The sequence below is a fragment of the Narcine bancroftii genome, chromosome 9, assembly GCF_036971445.1.
Source record: "Narcine bancroftii isolate sNarBan1 chromosome 9, sNarBan1.hap1, whole genome shotgun sequence".
NCBI classification, from domain to species: domain Eukaryota; kingdom Metazoa; phylum Chordata; class Chondrichthyes; order Torpediniformes; family Narcinidae; genus Narcine; species Narcine bancroftii.
In genome coordinates this window covers 91600090-91620780 of record NC_091477.1, presented here as the reverse complement: position 1 = coordinate 91620780, position 20691 = coordinate 91600090, and the positions used below count along the sequence as shown (strand labels likewise).

The following is a 20691-nucleotide window of genomic DNA, read 5'->3' as shown; positions in this document are numbered from 1 at the left end:
AAATTGGCCTTTCTTTATTTGACTATTTTTATCCTTATCCATTACTATTCCAAATTTTACGACATTGCTATTACTGTATTCTAGATGACTCTCAACCTGATTGGTGAATCATGACAAACAGAGGCAGAAGATTGGCAGATGCCAGTCAAAGGGAGGCAGAGGAAAGGAAAACACAGGTGGCGGAAGATAAGGATGGAGTAGGTGATTGAAGGCTGCAATTGCTGAAATGTTCCAGAAGAAAAGGTAAGAATGGAAAGACCAGATAGATGGGGGGAGGGGGGTAATAGGAATGGGTGAGATTGGGTGAGAAAGGGGAAGAGGAAAATGGGAAGAGCAGAAGTGATACAGAAGAAGTAAGGGGACTCATTGCCTGAAATTACATTATCAAAACACATAATATCCGTCATTTCTGTCAGCTGCAACTGGACCCCACCATCAGACAAATCTACCCTTCCTTACCCTTTTCTGCCTTCTGCAGAAATCGCTTCCTCCACAATTCCCTTGTCCACTCATGGCTCCCCACCCAACCAGTACTTTCACTGCAACAGCAGGAAGTGCAGCATTTGCTCTTACACCTCCTCACTCACCATCATGTCTTTCCAGGTTAGGAAAATAATTACATGTACATCTTTTAATATCATCTACCGCATTTGGTGCTCCTGATGTAGCCTCCTCTACATCGGTGAAGTCAAAGGCAAACTTGGGGACCATTTCACAGAGAATCTATGCTTTGTCCCATGGCCATCCTGACTCCCATTTGCATTCCATTTCAACTCCCCTTCCCATAGGGAGCTATCTCTCCTGGGCCTTCTCCAATGATAGAGTGAGGCCCAATGTAAACTAATGAAACAACAGTTCTTTTTTCACCAGTGCAGTCAACAGCACAATGGTATGAATATAGAATAATCTTGTTTCAGGCAACAAGTCCCCACTCTCCTTTTCCATACAACTTCTGTTCTTTCCCCTTCACTTTTTTATCCTCCCTTATTTTGTCCCATTTCCTGCATTTCTCAATTCCACCTCCTCTTTGGTTCCATCCCACTCCATCCCAATTTACCCAATGGATTATTACACTCTTTCTCTCCACCAACCGTATCCTCACCAATCTTTAGTTCACTCTGGTCTCTGTTTATACTATCGTGCTCACCTTCTCTGCTTTCAAGATTCTAGTACTTCTAATCATCCACTCTACTCTATACAACTCATCTTTCTCCATCTAAACATATTATATTTTCTTGCCACCCTGATGGCATCTGACAATCTACTATCTGTTCATCATGATACACTTCTTTCTGGTTGCTTCAGTGAGACCTGGATAACAGAGAACACATCAGACGTGGCGATCTGGCCAGAGAGTTTCACCATTGACAGACTGCACTGTAACTCAGATTTAGGCAAAGAGGGAGGGGCAGCATGTTCTTTCTAGTGCATGGACATTGGGATCATGTTGCTCTCCTGCTCCACTGCCTTAGAGCAAATGTCGATGAAATGCAGACCCTTTTCTCTATCCTGAAAATTCTGATCAGTAATCCTCACCAGAGTTTACATCCATCCCGAAGCCGAATTCAAACGCATTTGCAGAGCAGCATGATGTGGCCAGTAAACAAGAGATGGCCCACCCCAACAAACCACAAATCATAGTCAGTGACTTTAACTAGGCTGGTCTGAAGAAAAGCCTGTCCAATTATCACCAGCATGTAACTTGCTGTAGCAGAAGTCCCAACACACTTCTTCACTGCTACACTCAGATAAGGAAGGCCAATCATTCTTTCCTGAGACCGTATTTTGGCAAGTCAAATCATCTGGTGGTGCTCCTTCTACCAGCATACAGATGGAGCCTAAGAGAGGCTCCAGAGATCAGGCCAGCCAGAAGGTGGTTAAGGACTGTCCCGAGTCAATCGATTGGATGGTGTTCAAGAACTCAGCTGAGGATCTGAGTGATTACTCCAGGGCCATAATGGACTTCATCAAAACAGCTGTGCACATGTGTCCCCACCAAATTGTTCAGGGTTTTCCCAAACCAGAAACCTTATATTAACAATTAGATCCAGTTCTCACTGAGAGCCAGATCACAGTCATTTAAGTCCATAGATCCAAAACACTACACAATGAACACGTGTGAGGTATGGAAAACCATCTCCTGGGCGATGGAGAATCTGGATGAGAATGGAAACAATGAAGGATACTTGACAGCTGTGGCAGAGCCTAAATTACATAACTTGCTACAAAACAAAATCTGGTGCAATAGAAGACAGCAAAACTTTACACCCAGATTAGCTTAATGACTTCTACAACTGATTTGACCACTAGAACAAGGAAGAACCTCATGTTCCCTAATGATCATCTACTGTCAATATACAAGGATGAAGTGAAGGCTGCCTTTCAAGAGAGTGAATCTAAGGAAAACATCTGGTCTGGGCTAAGTACTAAAAACCTATGCTGACCAATTAGCCAATGGTTAGATTCAACATATTACTCTAACGAGGAACCCACTGGTTTCAAACAGGCCTCAATGATACCGGTGCCCAATAAGAATGTGGTTACCTGACCAGACACACTCACATCCACATAGAGCTGATTGTAGACTTTAGGAAGGGTAAACCAGAAGTGTATGATCCAGTAATCATTGGTGGAATTAGAGGTGGAGAGGGTGAGCAAATGGGAGTTGCTATCCTGGAGCTGAGATATTAATGTCATTATTATGATGGAATTGTACTATTAATCTATAGTTATTATATATATATTTCATAATAAAAGCTTTATGGGTGGACAGGATCACATTCACAGACACAGACCCTTACACAGAGAAACCATTTTGGAAGTCAAAATGTCATTGATTCATTGTTCAGTAAAAACTGTGTAAACATGCCATGGAATCAGAACAATAATTCATTAAAAATTGAAGTACTCAAGAAGAACTGGTGGTCAAACAAGAAACCATCAGTTGATTACCTATGTTTTTTTTTCAGAATTGAAACTTCAAACAAAACAGTCACTTGATTGTGCTAAACTTGATCTTAGCCAAAAGGCCGAGAAGTGATCAGTCACTTGATTGTGGGTCAAAGTGGACAGAGATGAAATCATATTCTTTTAGCATATAGATGTGAAGTAACTTTGAAGAAACATCAAAAGACAGGAATTATGTCATGTCATGTGGTAAAGACACTTCAAGACAGAAAGCATTTTTGAATATTAAGGAACTAATTTCAAACTGAAGCAGAAGATTCCTTACCAACCTGTAAGTAACACAGGATTGAAGAAGGTGCTTGACCATCCTGGAAGTCACACAGGATTGAAAAACAGTAGCCTCTAGAGCAGTGGTCCTCAACCTTTTTCTTTCTACAACATACCTCTTTAAGTGATTAGTAAGGGATTGCTTAAGGTGGTATGTGGGTGGAAAGAAAAAATTTGAAAACTGCTGTTTAATCATACTTAATTGACTTGTAATGTGCACGGTTTCATAACTTCAAAGGAAATGGGCCAATGACAATTTTTCTCAAGCAAAATATTTCAGTAAAAATTGGATCTAGAGCAGTGGTTCTCAAACTTCCCTTTTCACTCATAATCCCTTACTAATCACAGAGCACAGATGGCATAGGAATTACTTAAAGTGGTATGTGAGTGAAAAGAAAAAGGTTGAGAACCACTGCTCTAGAGAGAGGTGCTGTTCTAAATTGTATTCTCCTTATCATGGGAAAGTGGCAATGAAGAGTCACTTCACTGTCTCTTTGCAAAAGAAGATAGTTTTACTGTGTCAATTTCTACGCGGCACTCATGTAATCTTTGCCTGGGTTTGTTGAAATCATCATGCAGAGGTTAAAAGTACTGTAACTTCCATGTAAGAGAGGGAAAAAAAATCACTCGTATGAAGAAACATTGCTCTGAAAACTACTCATCAAGAAATTTGTGAGTTTTAAAGAGGTCTGATGACTTGATGTTTCAAAATACTTCGTAACTACTTTTGAGCAGCAATTTAAAGAATCTGAGTTTCAAAACAAAACTGAGTGAACTTTAAAACTTGATTCTTTTTTACAATTGTCCCTAAACTGTAATGGTTTTATTTTGGGTTTGCCACTCAAACACATATATACATTTGTGCATAGTGGGGTTAAGTTCAGAGTTAACTAAGAAATGTAATGTTATCAGTTATTAATAAAACAAATATTGGTTTTGAAAATACCATTTTCATAGTGAATTTCTATTGCTGCTGGTCTAGTATGTAACAATTGTGAAAAAAACACATCTGTGCCTCTACTTCTTCAGGAATTTACAGAAGATTGTTATGACAGATGTTCAGTGGAAAGCATGCTGACTAGTTGTACCATAGCCTGGTATGGAGGCACCAATATTTCTGAGCAGAAAGCCCTGAAAAGGTGGTAGACACAGGCAACCCCCCCCCCCCCCCCCCCACAACCAGCAGGAATATTTACATGGTATGTTGCAGTTGGAGAGCAGCAGCAATCATCAAGGATCCACACCACTCAGGACTTTCTCTGTTCTTACTGCTGCCATCAGGAAAGAGGTATAGGTGCCACAAGACTTGCACCATCAGGTGCAGGAACAGTTGCTACCCATCCATTATTAGACTCCTGAACAAAATACTCAGACTTATTTAAGACTCTTATTCTGCACATTATTTATTACTGATTTTTTTTTTCTGTATTGCACAGTGATTATATTTAATTATTTGGTTACATTTCTATCTTTTCTTTACATATCCTTTTTCTTGAGTTTATTTTACAGTTACCAATAAGTGGAAATTCTGCCTGGCCCACAGGAAAAGGAATCTTAGAGTTGTATATGATGTCATGTATGTACTCTGACAATAATTCTGAACTTTGAATTTTGGTTCACCAATCCTCCATCCCCTTCCTGTACAAAACCAAAGGCGAGAAATCAGACTGCTCAAGCTACAGGGGAATCACGCTGCTTTCTATTGCAGGCAAAATCTTCGCTAGGATTCTCCTTAATAGACTAATACCTAGTGTCGCAGAAAATGTCCTCCCAGAATCACAGTGTGGCTTTCGCGCAAAGAGAGGAACTACTGACATGGTCTTTGCTCTCAGACAGCTCCAAGAAAAGTGCAGAGAACAAAACAAAGGACTCTACATCACCTTTGTTGACCTCACCAAAGCCTTTGACATCGTGAGCAGGAAAGGACTTTGGCAAATACTAGAGCGCCTTGGATGCCCCCCTAAGTTCCTCAGCATGGTTATCCAACTGCACGTAAACCAACAAGGTCGGGTCAGATTCAGCAATGAGCTCTCCGAACCCTTCTCCATTGACAATGGTGTGAAGCAAGGCTGCGTCCTCGCACCAACTCTCTTTACTATCTTCTTCAGCATGATGCTGAAACAAGCCATGAAAGACCTCAACAATGAAGACGCTGTTTACATCCGGTACCACACGGATCGCAGTCTCTTCAATCTGAGGCGCCTGCAAACTCACACCAAGACACAAGTGCAACTTGTCCGTGAACTACTCTTTGGAGACGATGCCGCTTTAGTTGCCCATTCAGAGCCAGCTCTCCAGTGCATGACGTCCTGTTTTGCGGAAACTGCCAAAATGTTTGGCCTGGAAGTCAGCCTGAAGAAAATGAGGTCCTCCATCAGCTAGCTCCCTACCATGACTACCAGCCCCCCCACATCTCCATCGGGCACACAAAACTCAAAACGGTCAATCAATTTACCTATCTCGGCTGCACCATTTCATCGGATGCAAGGATCGAAAACGAGATAGACAACAGATCCGCCAAGGCAAATAGCGCCTTTGGAAGACTACACAAAATAGTCTGGAAAAACAACCACCTGAAGAAACACACAAAGATCAGAGTGTACAGAGCTGTTGTCATACCCATGCTCCTGTTCGGCTCCGAATCATGGGTCCTCTACCGGCATCATCTACGGCTCCTAGAGCGCTTCCATCAGCGCTGTCTCCGCTCCATCCTCAACATTCATTGGAGTGACTTCATCACCAACGTCGTAGTACTCGAGCTGGCAGAGTCCGCAAGCATCGAATCCACACTGCTGAAGACCCAACTGCGCTGAGTGGGTCACATCTCCAGAATGGAGGACCATCGCCTTCCCAAGATCGTGTTATATGGCGAGCTCTCCACTGGCCACCGAGACAGAGGTGCACCAAAGAAGAGGTACAAGGATTGCTTAAAGAAATCTCTTGGTGCCTGCCACATCGACCACCACCAGTGGACTGATATCGCCTCCAACCATGCATCTTGGCGCCTCACAGTTCGGCGGGCAGCAACCTCCTTTGAAGAAGACCGCAGAGCCCACCTCACTGACAAAAGACAAAGGAGGAAAAACCCAACCCCAACCCACCAATTTTCCCTGGCAACCACTGCAACCGTGTCTGCCTGTCCCGCATCAGACTTGTCAGTCTCCAACGAGCCTGCAGCAGACGTGGACATAACCCTCATAAATCTTTGTCCGCGAAGCCAAGCCAAAGAAAGACTGACAATAATTCTGAACTTTGAATTTTGGTTCACCAATCCTCCGTCCTCTCCCACTTTATCCTGTTTACACCAGCTTCTCTTCTCCACATCTTCGTCTCAAATAAAGGTCTTGGCTCAAAATATCTTTCTCTTGCACTGATGCTGCTCAAACAACTGACTTCCTCAAAAAAAGGCTTTTAGCTCCAGCAATTCCATACTCTTTATTGGTACAAAATTATACTATTCAAGGAAGTTCCAAACCCATTCAGCAAAATCTTCCTGCAGGAACTCTGCACAAATTCTATCCATAACATTGGGATCAATATAGACCACAAACTTTGGTTGTTTATTCTGTTCCTCCAGAATTCTCTGTCACTGCTCAGTGAGATCCTTACCCAAGCAATGGAGAGGAAATGTACCACTATGGAATCACATATACAACCACAGAATAGCTTGTCTGTTCCCCTTGCTATAGAATCCTCATTTAACACTTTATCTCCCTTTACTTTTCTCTTCATTCCCTGCACTGTTGAGCAACACAATTGTTCTATGCCTTGCTTACACTTTCCAATCAGCACCCAAAACTAAATATTAGTTAAAGAACAGAATACCCTTACAAGTGTTTAAAACTCTCTGCTTCACCTTTTGTTATCCATCTGGCAGCCACCAATTCAACCTCTTCTTGGAATTCCATGAGTTGCCAGGTGACCAAAAATATGCTGTGCACCACAGACTCAAAAGTACATATGGACCACAGTAACATTAGGTGTCATTCATGTTTGGTTCCTCCTGTTGACACTACTGTACCTGTGGTTGTCCCAGACACAAGAAGTATTGTGGAGTTCCCACATGGCACAGGATATGCATACCATGGAAGAGGATACTCGGCAGTCCATCATTTTCTTGGATTGACTCAATTAACAGGTAACAAATATATATTACAGGTCAAGAACCCTGATCCGAAAATTTGGTATCCATAATCCAAAACATTTTGAATGCAGACATGACGCCACATATAAAATTCCACACCTGACCTCTCTTGCCCATTTGGGGCTCTGCTGCTGCTGGTTTGTTACCAACCAATGTATGTGCATTACTCGTTTTTTTACCATCCAGCAGAATTTCTAGTATTTTGTGCTGCATTTATCTTCTTTTGTAAGCAGAGAACTTTTTTTGGTAAGTACAAAACATTATTTTCATGGGAAATCTGAAATTCATCTCCATCTAATATGCCATGTTTGAGTGTAACGTGGCCAGCAATATTATTGCATTAAAAAAATTAAAATTCAGCATACTGTGATCAAAACACAGCATCGTAGGTGGAGCCTGAAAGCTTGCTGTTGTTTGTTGTTTAACAGCTGATGCAAGTTTTATGCTGATGCTACTGTGCTGCTTTGTTACCATCAACACATTATTCCAAAATAAATAAATCCCATATCTGAAGCACTTCTGGTCCCATGCACTTTGGATAAGGGGTACTTGATCTGTATTAAGATAAACTTACAAAATAGTTCCTTTCCATTAGAAATTTAATTCTCTAGTTCTTTACTGAAATGAAATGTATCTTTAAATTCACTGAGGTTCTATTGTTGCGCTCCTTTTACTCAGCTGAACATTCATTTATGATACATTTGCACTGAATACAAGAAAAGATATGTTTAAGCTTATTCTGCTTACCTTTTCAACTCACCTGGAAGATTAGAGACCATGGCATAATCACAGTGTTACACAATAGCTCTAGTAATTACTGCACAATGAAAATTGTAACATTGACTCTTATGAAAGCAAAACCAATCTTTTGAGACGTAGATCATGAAATGTCTATTCAGTCACAAGTGTCTTCAGAGTGCATTGAATGTAGAGCTAGTTATCAGAATGATATGCTATTGTCAGAATGAATCATTATTAGCAGTGCCTCAGTCTCTGACAAATTGAGAGCATTCTATAAATCATTCCAATCATATACTTAAGAAATGTTACATTCTTGTGCATATTATCCATGATCCTAAGGGAAGACCACAACTAAAGAGAAACTCAAATAAGCAGGAGAAAACGGAGGTCTCTTCAAATTCAATATCTGCTTGAGCCACATATTTCACACACTGGACAATTAGCAATGCTCCACAATCCACTTGACATTTTCATTATACTTTGATTAAAAGCAACTTGCTCCATATGGAAATGTAGATCTTTAAAAGTGATTATTATTCTGCATATGTTTGTAAGTTTTATTTTAAATGCAGTGAAATACAACCAATGAAGTAAACATGTTTGTGTTTAATTCTGGTGATACAGAAGCCTGGTGAATATCTATTTTACACCAAATTCTTCCCACTTAAAACATTAAAGATTAATGATAGTTTTGTAACAATTAGTTTGTTAAATCTGTGCCTGTTTTATAAAGCTTTGCAACTTGCACAATATTTTCCATACTTGTTATAATAAAAACAAGATACAAAAAGTGATGTTTTTTTTAAGAGAAGGCTTGAAACAATTGGCACATTAAAATCCAATATTTTAAGGTTTTCAATGCAAAGAAAATTTATAAAAAATGTTGAACTGCAACTGGAATACAATTTTAAAAATCACAAAGGCCTTTAAAGGCTGTGAAATTATTGTTGATGCTGACATTTACAAGAGCAAATTTTTAAAAAAGTACAATGTCATATCCAGGTCAAGAAGAAATGTGAAAAAATCACATCAGTCCACACTTCAACTATATTTGGCCACTTCCAACTACCAAATATTCTTAACTAAAATAATCTGTCTTGAAAGCTGCAGTTGTTCCATCTTCCAAGTTAGTAAAGTGCAGTGTAATATTGAGATGCACTGCATATCAAGTTGGAATACTGAAGGCAGAGTAGTCTCTACCTGAAGGATGGGACAACATGATCGTGCAAGATAACAATAATCACAGTAAATCAAGGTAAAATAGTGAAGCTGTCATTACTGAGAATATTAAAGTTAGATGAATGCATACAAATTAATCCAGGAGAGTTACTTACTTTCCACGTCTCCTGTTGGCATTGGGCTCCTTCCTCTGAAATAGATAACAGATAGAACAATAAACAAAGGGAAAGGAAAATGTTCACTTTGAAGGATTAATAAGGAAATCTTTAAATTTTATCTGCTCAACCTTACAATTTGAATTGTTGCTGTATAATCATACCATCACACCTTACACTAGGCATTCTCAAGAGGGGCCATACCACCCCTTCACCATCCCCCCCCCCCCCCCACCCCAGGGAGCGACACCACATTTAAGAGGGAGGACACAGACTGAAATCTTTAATATTTAAATTTTATTTTTTGAAATTACCTAATTTACATGTCATGTGGCACACCTCCTTGCTGGTTCACCACTATTGGGCAAGAAAATATGAAAAGCTGAGGTGAAGGGACAGTCAAAGCTAATTATTAGAGCCAGAATTGCAACCAGTCAAAGTAACCACAAGAAGAAAACAGAGCACCCAGCAGGAGACTGTACAGAGATGGTATGGGGAATCAAAAGAACAGCTTTGTGATTGGAGACAGTGGTCTGTGCAGCATTTAAAGATGGTGGCAGATCTGAATGAATATGCCTCAGTGATGACCAACTTTATCAGACAACTGTGTCCTATTAAAACTATTCACATATATCTTAACAATAAGCCATGGATGAACCAAGAGATCTATAAACTATTAAAGAGCAGATAGCCCCCTCGGCCCGCTGACTGATAGCTCACCTCCGCTCCACTGCCTGATCTTCGCTACCTGACAGCCCCCATTCCTTTACCCCTTTCCTCCTCCATTCCCCTCCCTCTCCATTCCCCTCCCTCTCCATCCTCTCCCTTTCTTCCATTCCCTCTTCCTCTTGGCCCATCTCCCTCTATCAGCCCCACACCGATCCTACCTCACTGCTTCATTCCAACAGCCCCTTCACCTTGCTGCGCAGTTCACGGAATCTACAAGCCCCATCCACCCAACGTTAAATGAAGCGATGCCGCTACCAGGAACCTGCAGAGTCCCAGCCATTCAGTCCAAGGGACAGTGTGAGGGAGCAGACAGTGTAATGGAGTGAGTTGTTAGTGGTGGATTAACCATTTGGCTGAGTAGACTCAAGCCTAGGGGCCCGGAATGTAAGGGGGGCAATCAAACAACAATAGAAATAACAGATACAACTATAGTAATAAGGGATACAACAATAGAAATGTTACTTTAACAATGTCAAAGGAAACCAGGCTACAATATTAAAAATATTTAAAAACTGGAACAATTTGTAGATTCAACGCTCCTGTTGATTGGCTTTCGTCTATTCACTGAGATCAATAAACAAGGGGGGAAACATGGTGGCAGTGGCAGCTCAATGTGGGATCAATGGCCGTCTTTGTTACCCATAATCCCCCCATGCAGCTGGAAACACTCTGCTTGTGCCAGCCCCAGGGAAACGCGCATGCCCATCATCGACTGCATTCTATCTGTAACTATGTACCCAACTGTCATTATGGCATTAATTCTAATAATTGTAATCATAACCCATAGAATTCAGGAAATTTTATTTTCTATTCAAATACAGTAAATGTCTCAATTCTAATCGGTGTGTGAACAGAAGAACCCGTGTTTTTGATCAGATGTTACTTGACAATGTCCTGTCACTGCTTTCAGCATGATCAGTTATTTTTCGACCCTGTGGTACAGGTCGTAATATTGCATAACGACAAAGCAAATAAAAACAATGTCACAAAGCAAACATATGATGCTTCTAAATTTTATTTTAGTATTTGCCAAATGCTTTGTGGTTGAATAATAATAAAGTAATTTGAACTTCAAACATCATTTGCAGTGATGGAGACATTAAATTTGAGGCAAGATCAAAAACAATAAAATTTGTAGTTGCTTCAGTGACGCTAGTTCTGCGGGTAGGTGATTAGGCATGGCCCGTAAATGGCCCCCACAATGCCAAACCTGGGAGGCCTTCCTTACTAAAGCTCAGCCTACAGCCCAGGTGGTAGTTAATCTGCCACTGCTGGTAGCATAAGGGAGTGGGCAGCATGAGGGAGCGGGTGGCGTGAGGAATGTGACAGAGTGAGCAAATGCAGCCTGACAGCTCCATCAGCCATTCTGTGACAGCGCAGTGGGGAGACGGGGCTCTCAGCACAATGTCAATCAAATTTCCTTCCTTAGTTATTCAAATAAAAGGGAGGGACCCTTTGCTTCCATCTTCATATAGACCAATTTCACTGTTGAATACTGATTATAAAATTTTGTCCAAACTAATAGATTAGCTAAATCTTTACCTAAATTGATTAATATGGACTAAACAGGTCTTTATTAAAAATAGAAGATCAGCAGATAATATTGTTAGATTTTTAAGTTTAATTGATATGGCTCAGAAAAGAAAAATACCATCAGTGGCTTTAGCTTTAATGCAGAAAAGGCATTTGATAGATTAGAATGGGATTATTTATTTAAAGTACTGAAGGTTTTTGGAATTCTGACAAATGTTATAATCTGGATAAGAGCATTATATAATTATCCAAGGGCTAAGGAGATTACAAATAGGCAAATATCAAAATCTTTTTTGTTGGGAAAGATTCTCTAGACAAGAATGTCCATTATCTCCTTTTTTATTTGCATTAGCTATAGAACCTTTAGCTGAGGAGATTAAAAGTGGTAATGAGATTGAGGGCTTTAAGATATATGATAAAGAACATAAAATTAGTTTTTTTGCAGATGATGTAATATATTTTACAAACCCTGAAAGCTCATTACAAAAAGTAAATGATCAATTGGCAGAGTATGGGTTAGTATCAGGTTACAGGTTAAAAGTGAAGTGATGCCAATGGTCGAGACAGACTATGTTCAAGTTAAGAAAAGGACAAAATTTAAATGGGAGTTTGATGCAATTAAATATTTAGGAATTAATGTTGATAAGAATTTAAATAATTTATTTAAATTAAACTACATACCTTTATTGAGGAAAATTAAAATTTATTAAGATGCAAAGATTTGCCAATTTCTTTAATAGGAAGGATTAATTGTGTGAAGATGAACATCTTTCCTAGAACACAATACCTTTTTCAATCTTTACCAATTTTTGTACCAATAATGTTTTTTCAGGATTTAAATAAAGTGTAAGAAGATTTAATTGAAAGGATAAAACGCCTCATATGGCAATGGAAAAATCAACATGGAAATTTGATCAAGGGGGACTTTGATTGCCTAATTTTAAAAATTATTATAAAGCAACTCAACTTAGATTTTTGTCTTCTTGATATCAGACCAATGAAAAGATTGCATGGGTGCAAATTGAAATGAGTAAAATAGGGGTAAGTAATTCTGAACACATTTTATGTAAATGGGAAGAGGGATTATTAAAAGTAAAATCAGATACACCGATTTTAAAGCATATACTTAAAGTATGGAATGGAGTACATGTTAAAAGAGGAATGAAGAATTATCAGTTGGCTAAAATGATATTAAATCAAAATCCTTTAATTCCTTTTATAGTTAATAATCATTATGTTGATGATTGGTATAATTGTGGAATAAAAAAATAAGGGATTGTTTTTTGCGATCTGTTTTTTTTTACTTTTGATCAATTGAAAGGTAAGTATAATATACCACATAATACTATTTTTCCTTATTATCAACTTAAATCATATTTAAAAAGAAAATTAGGGAGGAATTTTAAATTACCAGAACAAAGTCCCTTTGAATATCTAATAACGGATACATTAATTGAAAGATTTATTACTAATATGTATATCAAATTACAAGAGATTATTCAGAAAAAATATTTATTAAAATCCAAATCCAGATGGGTAAAAATTTTAAATCTACAGATTCAAGAAGTATGGCCAAAATTATGCTATGAAAGTGTAACTAATATCATTAATGTAAGATTTCAAATGGTTCAATTTAATTTTTTACATCAATTGTATTATAATCCATACAGAATGCATGCACTTCATTCAAATTGTTCTGATCAATGTTTTAGATGCAATAAAGAAGTAGGATCTTTCCTGCATGTAGTCTGGCAATGTGAAAAGACAGATAAGTTTTGGAAGGATATAAGTATTTTATTGGGATGAGTTTTGAAGACAGAAATTTAGAAGGATCCCAGAGTATTTTTATTGGGAGATATTTCCCAATTGAAGTTAGATATTTATCAAAAGAAGTTTTTAAGAATAGCAATAGCAAAGAAATCTATAGCTGTAACTTGGAAATCTGGTGATATTGTGTGATTGAATAGATGGTGAATGGAATTATTAAATTGTATACCATTAGAGGGAATAATGTATAATTTACAAACTCAACCAGAAAAAAATTGATAATATTTTGAAACCCTACATGGATTTTACCTGTAGCGCTCCCATCCAACCAATTAGTTATGGCTTAAGATTGTAATGTAAACTGCAATTAATTAATTAAAAGATATAGCTTTATTAGACAGGCCTTTTCCTACTTTTTTTGGGAGGAAGGGGGTGGGAGGGGGGAATATATAACAACTATTATTTTTGTGTCATAGTTTTTATTATTCTTATGTTATAGATAAATACTGTATATGTTTTGACATAAATGGAAAATAAAATTTAGAAAAAGTTACCTTCTTGTTTGGAACCACTTTCAGCAGCATTCATTTCATGCAAGGGATGAAGCGACTTATACTGAATACACCCCAGGAAGCGGGAACCTGGTTCTAGTTGGACCAGGCAATCCACCTTTGGACCTTTTATGCAGGTAAGTGGAGCATTTTAGACTGAGGAAATCTGTCTGTACATTTTCACTATAAAAGAGCCTAGACAGATGTGCAACAGCTGTGGCAAAGTTTTTACAACATTAATTCCACAAGGCAAAACAAGGCAGTATCACTAACAGTCAAAGATTTTTTCAGGGCAAGCTCATTGCTTTCTATGCTCGCTTCGAAAAGGAAAACGATGAAGAATTCTCACGTTCCCACAGCCCCAAGCAATTTGTGCTCCAAGTTTCTGACACTGACATGCACAGAACTGTCAGGAGGGAGAGCCCTTGGAAACTGTCCGGCCCAGACAGAGTACCCAGCTACGCCCTTGAAACCTGACTGAACCAACTTCGGCATATTCATAATATCAGTGTCAAAGAAGAGCAAGATGACCTGCCTGAACTGGTCACTGGCATCTACTGTAAAGAAGAGCTTTGAGGATGGTTATGGAGCAGCATGGTTAGTTAGCACAGCAGTTAGCGCAACACTGCCTCAGCGCCAGCGATCAGAACCAGGCTTCAAATCCCATGCTGTCTGTAAGGAGTTTGTACGTTCTCCCTGAGTCTGTGCGGGTTTCCTCCGGGGGCTCTGGTTTCCTCCTAACATTTGAAACGTACCAGGCGTTGCAGGTTAATTGGATGTAATTGGGCAGCAATTGGACTGAAATGGCCTGTTACCATGCTGTAAGTCTAAATTTAATTATTTTTAAAATAAAAAAAGGATTAATGATCACCTCCTAATTTAGGAATTTTCTGGATTCATTTTAATTCACTTATTATCACAACAGATCTGAAGCCAATGCCATCTTGGTAGTCCTAAACTCTGCATTAGATCACCTGGAACACCTACATCAGGCTGTCAGTCATTGACAACAGGTCCCCGTTCAAAACCATCATACCAGCAAAACTTCCAACCAAAGGATCTGGAACTCTGTCTGCTTCTCTGAAACTGGATCCTCAAGTTCCTCATTTGCAGTCCCCAATCACTCATGATTCGAAAAGCAAGTTTGGCTCCAAGTCAACCTAAAAATTCACTGATGACTACACCATTGTTGACCAAAAAACTGTAAGTAACAAGTCTGAATACAGATTGAGAATCTAGTTGGTTGGTGCCAGAAGAACAATCTTGTTCGCAATGTTATCAATACCAAGGAACTTATTGTTGATTTTAGGGAGAGGAGACCGGGGGACCATAAATCTGTTTGCATTGACATGGAGACGGTCAATATCTTCATGCTCCTGGGACTTCATTTTTCAACTGTGAAGAAAGCATTCCAATGCCTCTGCTTTAAAGGAGCCCAAGAAGATAGGCATGTCATTGAATACTCTATCAAACTTCTACAGGTGCACAGTGGAAAGTATATTGAGTGGTTGAATGACAGCCTGATTTGGGAATTCGAAGGTCTGGGAATGTAGAAGGCGGCACAGCTAAGTAGCATAACAAGGTCCTTCACAGGCTCTGATTTTTCATTCATTGAAGACATCTATGTGAGGCACTGCCTCAAGATGGTATCAACATCATAAAAGACTCTGGTCATAACATCTTCTCACATCTATTTCCGGACAGAAGGCACAGAAGCCCATAGACAAATTCAGGGGATGGCAGCCACTTGAAGGGTGGGGGGGGGGGGCACCACTGTCTTCACCTTGCCCATCTAATATCGAACTCCCAAGCCCAATGCTGATCCTCACCTTTCACCTCGTGCTCGTCACCCACCAACACAATTGCTGATCCTGTCCCCGCTGCAGTGCTTCCCAAGTAAGTTCAACATCTAACTCCGGAGCCCGACTCAACGCCTCACTGCCCTTAGCCCCAGATGTCTGTCACTATCACCCCCATCTAGCTCCTGACACCTGACCACCTTGTCCTCACTGATCCTACCTCTTCTCCTCCCTTTCCCATCCCGCACAGGAGTCACGTAATTTATTCCCTTCAGCAGGGAAGGATCCCCTTGCCTCCATGCTATGTCGAAAACAGATGCCAAGAAATTAACCCCTGGTTAGAAGACGCCAGGAGGTGCAGCAAGTGATTGTGGACCTGCCTCCCAGAATTCCATGTAGCAGAGAAACCCCCTCTAGAAGTGCTGTGTGCATACAGCCTTCTCATTATGCCAAGGCACATTGGGACACAGGGGCTTTAAAGGAAAAAGGTGCTAGCCTGCAGTCTCTCTCTCTCTCTACCCTTTCTCTCTCCCTATCTTACTGTCCCTTCCCTCTGTGTGTGTGTGGGTGTGTGTGTTATAAAAAGACATATCTATCTATAGGTGCTTTCACATAGCCGGTAGAAGCCGGCTCTCGTATCCCTTTACAACGTTCAGAGGGAAGCCACTACAGATGAATGGCAGGGCTGTCAGCTCGCAGTTGGCAGGACTGTCACAGGGCGGATAGAGGGGCTGTCAGTTCACAGCCCGTGGGGTGGTCACAAGGCAGCTGGCAGGGCTGTCAGCGCATGCAAGCCGCTGAGAGACATGACGAATGACCCCTGTAAATATTGGGGGAGGTTGGGTGAAATATTTGTTATCGTATTGTTTTACTATTTATTTATGCAGGTGTATAATTTCCTGCTCATTATTCAAGATGTAGCAAATTGCGTAGGTGTAGGAAGTTAACTTGCAAAATATCAAGGGGAAAAAGGAGTACTTAATCTTTCAAATAATATTTTGAAACCATAGTTTCATCTATTAGATGATGAGTTAGAGAGAATAAAACTTTGGCACTACAGCAGTGAAGCTCAAGTGATATTTGTAATATGGGGTCGCTTGGGAACTGAGAAGACTAATGCTAGTTCTGTGATCATACTTGGTAAAGAAGTAAAACCTTTTCTGGAACCATCCACATAATTAATAACATCTCAATGGCCTTCTCGGCCAGTCAACAGAACTTCAGTATTCACACTTATTTTAGCCAAATCCTTCAGTGCAGCTGTTGTTATGACCCATTATTAGTCACTGCAACTCATGTACTGACTATTTTTTCTTGTCATTATTCCATAACAATAGAGTATAATAGCATTACTTTTACATAGCATCAGGTATTATGAGTTTCTGTGCACGGTGTATAGTATGTGACAATAAAATTAATTATTATGGTGGGTTTAACTTGATCTAATCTGGTCTGCGTATAAACACTGAAGGTCAATAGCCACTGGCTGTGACAATGGACACGTAGGTGGCTGAGGGGAAAAGAAATGACTAGAGGTTTATAAAATTACAAGACGGATAGATAAGGGAAGTAGTTATCATTTTCTTACCCTGGAGTGGGCAAATCTAAAATTAGAGGGGTCAAACAGGGCATCTCACACATACAAGTATATACCTATATGCATCCCACCCTCCTCCTGAGATGTGGGATCGGCAGAATGAGAGGTCAAGGAGCACATTGCGGTGAGGACTGGTAGGGAAGGCGAAGTGGATGGTGTGGTGGCAGCCAGAGATGGATGCGGGGTGAAGGGTTGAAGTAAGTAAGTTTTAACAGAGGAGGTAAATTTTTAATGCTTGCCATTGGCACTATTTTCCCTAGATACACCACTGCAGAAGTATGAAGACGAGCACCTCTAGGTTCAAGAACAGTTTTTTTCCAACAGCTATCAAGCTGTTGAACCTCCTGTTTCACTAATCATGGATTGCCCGATATTAAAAAAATATTGTCTTCAGTATTGCCAGTCCTTGCACTAGAATAACTACAAATATTGGGTGACTGAGTAAGCGTAGCAATTAGCACATCACTGTTACAGCACCAGTGACCAGGACCAGGGTTGAAATCTGGCACTGTCTGTAAGGTGTTTATACGTTCTCCCTGTGTTTGCATGGGTTTCCTCAGGGTATTCTGGTTTCTTCACAGCATTCAAAATGTAGGTCAATTGGGTGCAGTTGGGTGGCATGGGCTCATGGGCCAAAATGGCCTGTTTACGGTGCTGTATGTCTAATTTGTTTTTAATATTATCAATATCTTTTGTATTTATTGTCTCTTTTAATTCAAATTATGTGTACTATTGTCTTTTTTTTAAGTATCTGTTTTACTTCAGCAAATTAGACTTTTGGTGCATAGGTACAATATATATGCCAATAAACTAGTTATTGCTATCCTTGAAAGATTCTTCTACACCATTTATGGCAGGTGAAATGTAATCTCAGTATCCCTACTGTGTGTTCAATTCTTATATGGTTACCGAGTGAATTTCAGGCTTTTCCTCGACTTGGAGTCAACAATTATTTTTTCACGTTTCCCGGAACACTTGCATTCTTATTTTCTACAATACCATTTTACTTTGGTGACACATACCTGTACCAATGATGGGTACACATTGTGCAAGCAAGCATCATATGGAAATCTTTCTAAACATTTTAGCTGCTTTCAGGTGCATTCTCCGCCAAGAATGCGCCTGCAGAAGCGGATGCAGAGCTTTGGAATCGCCGTTCAGGTGGCAGCCCTGAAAGCGCTGCGCCGTCCATCTGAAAGGGACAGCAGCACGGGAGGCGCCTCGGAGCGCACTCCGGCCCCTGTGCTACTGGAGCTTTCGGGCAGCTGCATTCAGGTGCCTGGGGGACTGGGGGGGGGGAGGGGAGGGACTGGGGGGGGGGGGGAGGGGAGGGACTGGGGGGGGGGGGAGGGGAGGGACTGGGGGGGGGGGGGAGGGGAGGGACTGGGGGGGGGGGGGGAGGGGAGGGACTGGGGGGGGGGGGGGAGGGGAGGGACTGGGGGGACTTCGGTGCTCCGACGATTCGCCCTCCCGGAGGAGGGTGAGGAGGTGCGCCTCCTGCTCTTTCAGGTGGGCACTCTGAGAGCCGCTCCATTAAGGGAGAGGTGTTGGAGTTGATAGGACATGATGGTTGACCCAGTCAAGTGGGCACATTCTGAATGCGTCGTTTCAGATCACAAACAGCCTCTCTAGCTGGGCAAGGTGCGTGAGTGGTGCCCCCAGCATAAATGGAACCAGTGATTTGGCTTTGGATTTCGAGCTTTAATTTATGTTTCAAGTCCCTTCTTTCTATGCCCGGCAGGACAACATCCCAGGACTGAACTCAGTCATTTCTGTCTCTTCCCCATCTCTTCTGCGGCCAAAATATCCCAAGCATCGTGTGGCTCTGACAACACGCCCACTGGTTAGGAATAATTACTCACTTTCTCACGCGTCAGCCAGATGAAGGGCTTTGGCTACATCACTATTCTACTTTATTTTTACTTGCCGCTTGCCCTTCTACCCCGTCGCCAGGACGTGCTCCCTTCTCCCTGCCCTCCAGTGCCTTGCAGTGGCTCCACTTCGCTCCATCCACCCTCGGGGCGCCACCATCGCCGCGACGGGGTGGAGCGAGCACGACGGCGCGCGCGCGGAGGGGGGTGGGGGGCGAGGCGCGTTGCCTGCCTCGAGTCGCGGACGAGCAGGTGGTGGCGGCGGCTTGCCTCTCGCGCCCAGCTCTGCCCGGAAGCACGAGGGCGGGGGTTGGGGAAGAGGGAGCGAGCGAGTGCGCGCAGGACAGGTAGGTCGTCCCTCGCCGCCGGGCGTCCGGCCGCGGTCCTCGGAGGCTGGGCGCCGGAGCAGGTGTGTGCGCGCGCGCTCAGGGCTGCGGGCACGGTGGCCGGCGGCAAGGATGGGCCGTGAACGTGGTTGCAAGGGCGACGGGCAAAATAGAGGCGGGGTGGAGGAAAGAAAACGCCTCCTCTCTCCGGCCTTGCCAGTTGGTTTCAAGGTACGTTAAATAAAGCGGCAGCTCCTCACGTGTTTCCTCCCTCCGTGAAAACTCGAAGTGGAAGTGTTGGAAACTTGGTCTATGTAAAGTTGCTCCACGTTGAAAGATCTTTACTTGGGGAGGGGAGAGGGGAGAGGGGGAGGGGAGAGGGGAGAGGGGGGGGGAGAGGGAGAGGGGAGAGGGAGAGGGGAGAGGGAGAGGGAGAGGGGAGAGGGGAGAGGGAGAGGGGAGAGGGAGAGGGAGAGGGGAGAGGGAGAGGGGAGAGGGAGAGGGGAGAGGGAGAGGGGAGAGGGGAGAGGGGGGGGAGAGGGGGGGGGAGAGGGGAGAGGGGGGGGGAGAGGGGAGAGGGGGGGGGAGAGGGGAGAGGGGGGGGGAGAGGGGAGAGGGGGGGGGAGAGGGGAGAGGGGGGGGGAGAGGGGAGAGGGGGGGGGAGAGGGGAGAGGGGGGGGGAGAGGGGAGAGGGGAGAGGGGGGGGGAGAGGGGAGAGGGGGGGGGAGAGGGGAGAGGGGGGGGGAGAGGGGAGAGGGGGGGGGAGAGGGGAGAGGGGGGGGGAGAGGGGAGAGGGGGGGGGAGGGGGGAGGGGGGGGGGGAGAGGGGGGAGAGGGGAGAGGGGGGAGAGGGGGGGGGGGGGGGAGGGGGGAGAGGGGGGAGAGGGGGGGAGAGGGGGGAGAGGGGGGGGGAGGGGGGAGAGGGGGGGGGAGGGGGGAGAGGGGGGGGGAGGGGGGAGAGGGGGGGGGAGGGGGGAGAGGGGGGGGGAGGGGGGAGAGGGGGGGGGGAGGGGGGAGAGGGGGGGGGGAGGGGGGAGAGGGGGGGGGGAGGGGGGAGAGGGGGGGG

The 20691-nt window shown here is 42.7% G+C and overlaps 1 protein-coding gene and 1 long non-coding RNA gene across 7 annotated transcripts in view; one reads left to right on the top strand and one right to left on the bottom strand.

The window, feature by feature from the left end:
- LOC138742439 (uncharacterized) overlaps nucleotides 1–19885 on the bottom strand; it is a 272459-nt gene extending 252574 nt beyond the window's left edge. Inside the window, exons 1-2 of the long non-coding RNA XR_011344165.1 lie at nucleotides 19292–19885; nucleotides 9454–9488 (exon numbers count right to left, since the gene is read on the bottom strand). This is a non-coding gene — a long non-coding RNA (uncharacterized lncRNA). The remainder of the gene's footprint in view (nucleotides 1–9453; nucleotides 9489–19291) is intronic.
- LOC138742437 (cholinesterase-like) overlaps nucleotides 19547–20691 on the top strand; it is a 34989-nt gene continuing 33844 nt past the window's right edge. For 4 of the 6 annotated variants that reach the window (XM_069896818.1, XM_069896812.1, XM_069896817.1 and 1 more), the window contains exon 1: nucleotides 19654–19857. The gene's annotated coding sequence lies outside the window, so the exon portion shown is untranslated. The other 2 variants (XM_069896814.1, XM_069896815.1) reach the window with 2 other exon arrangements.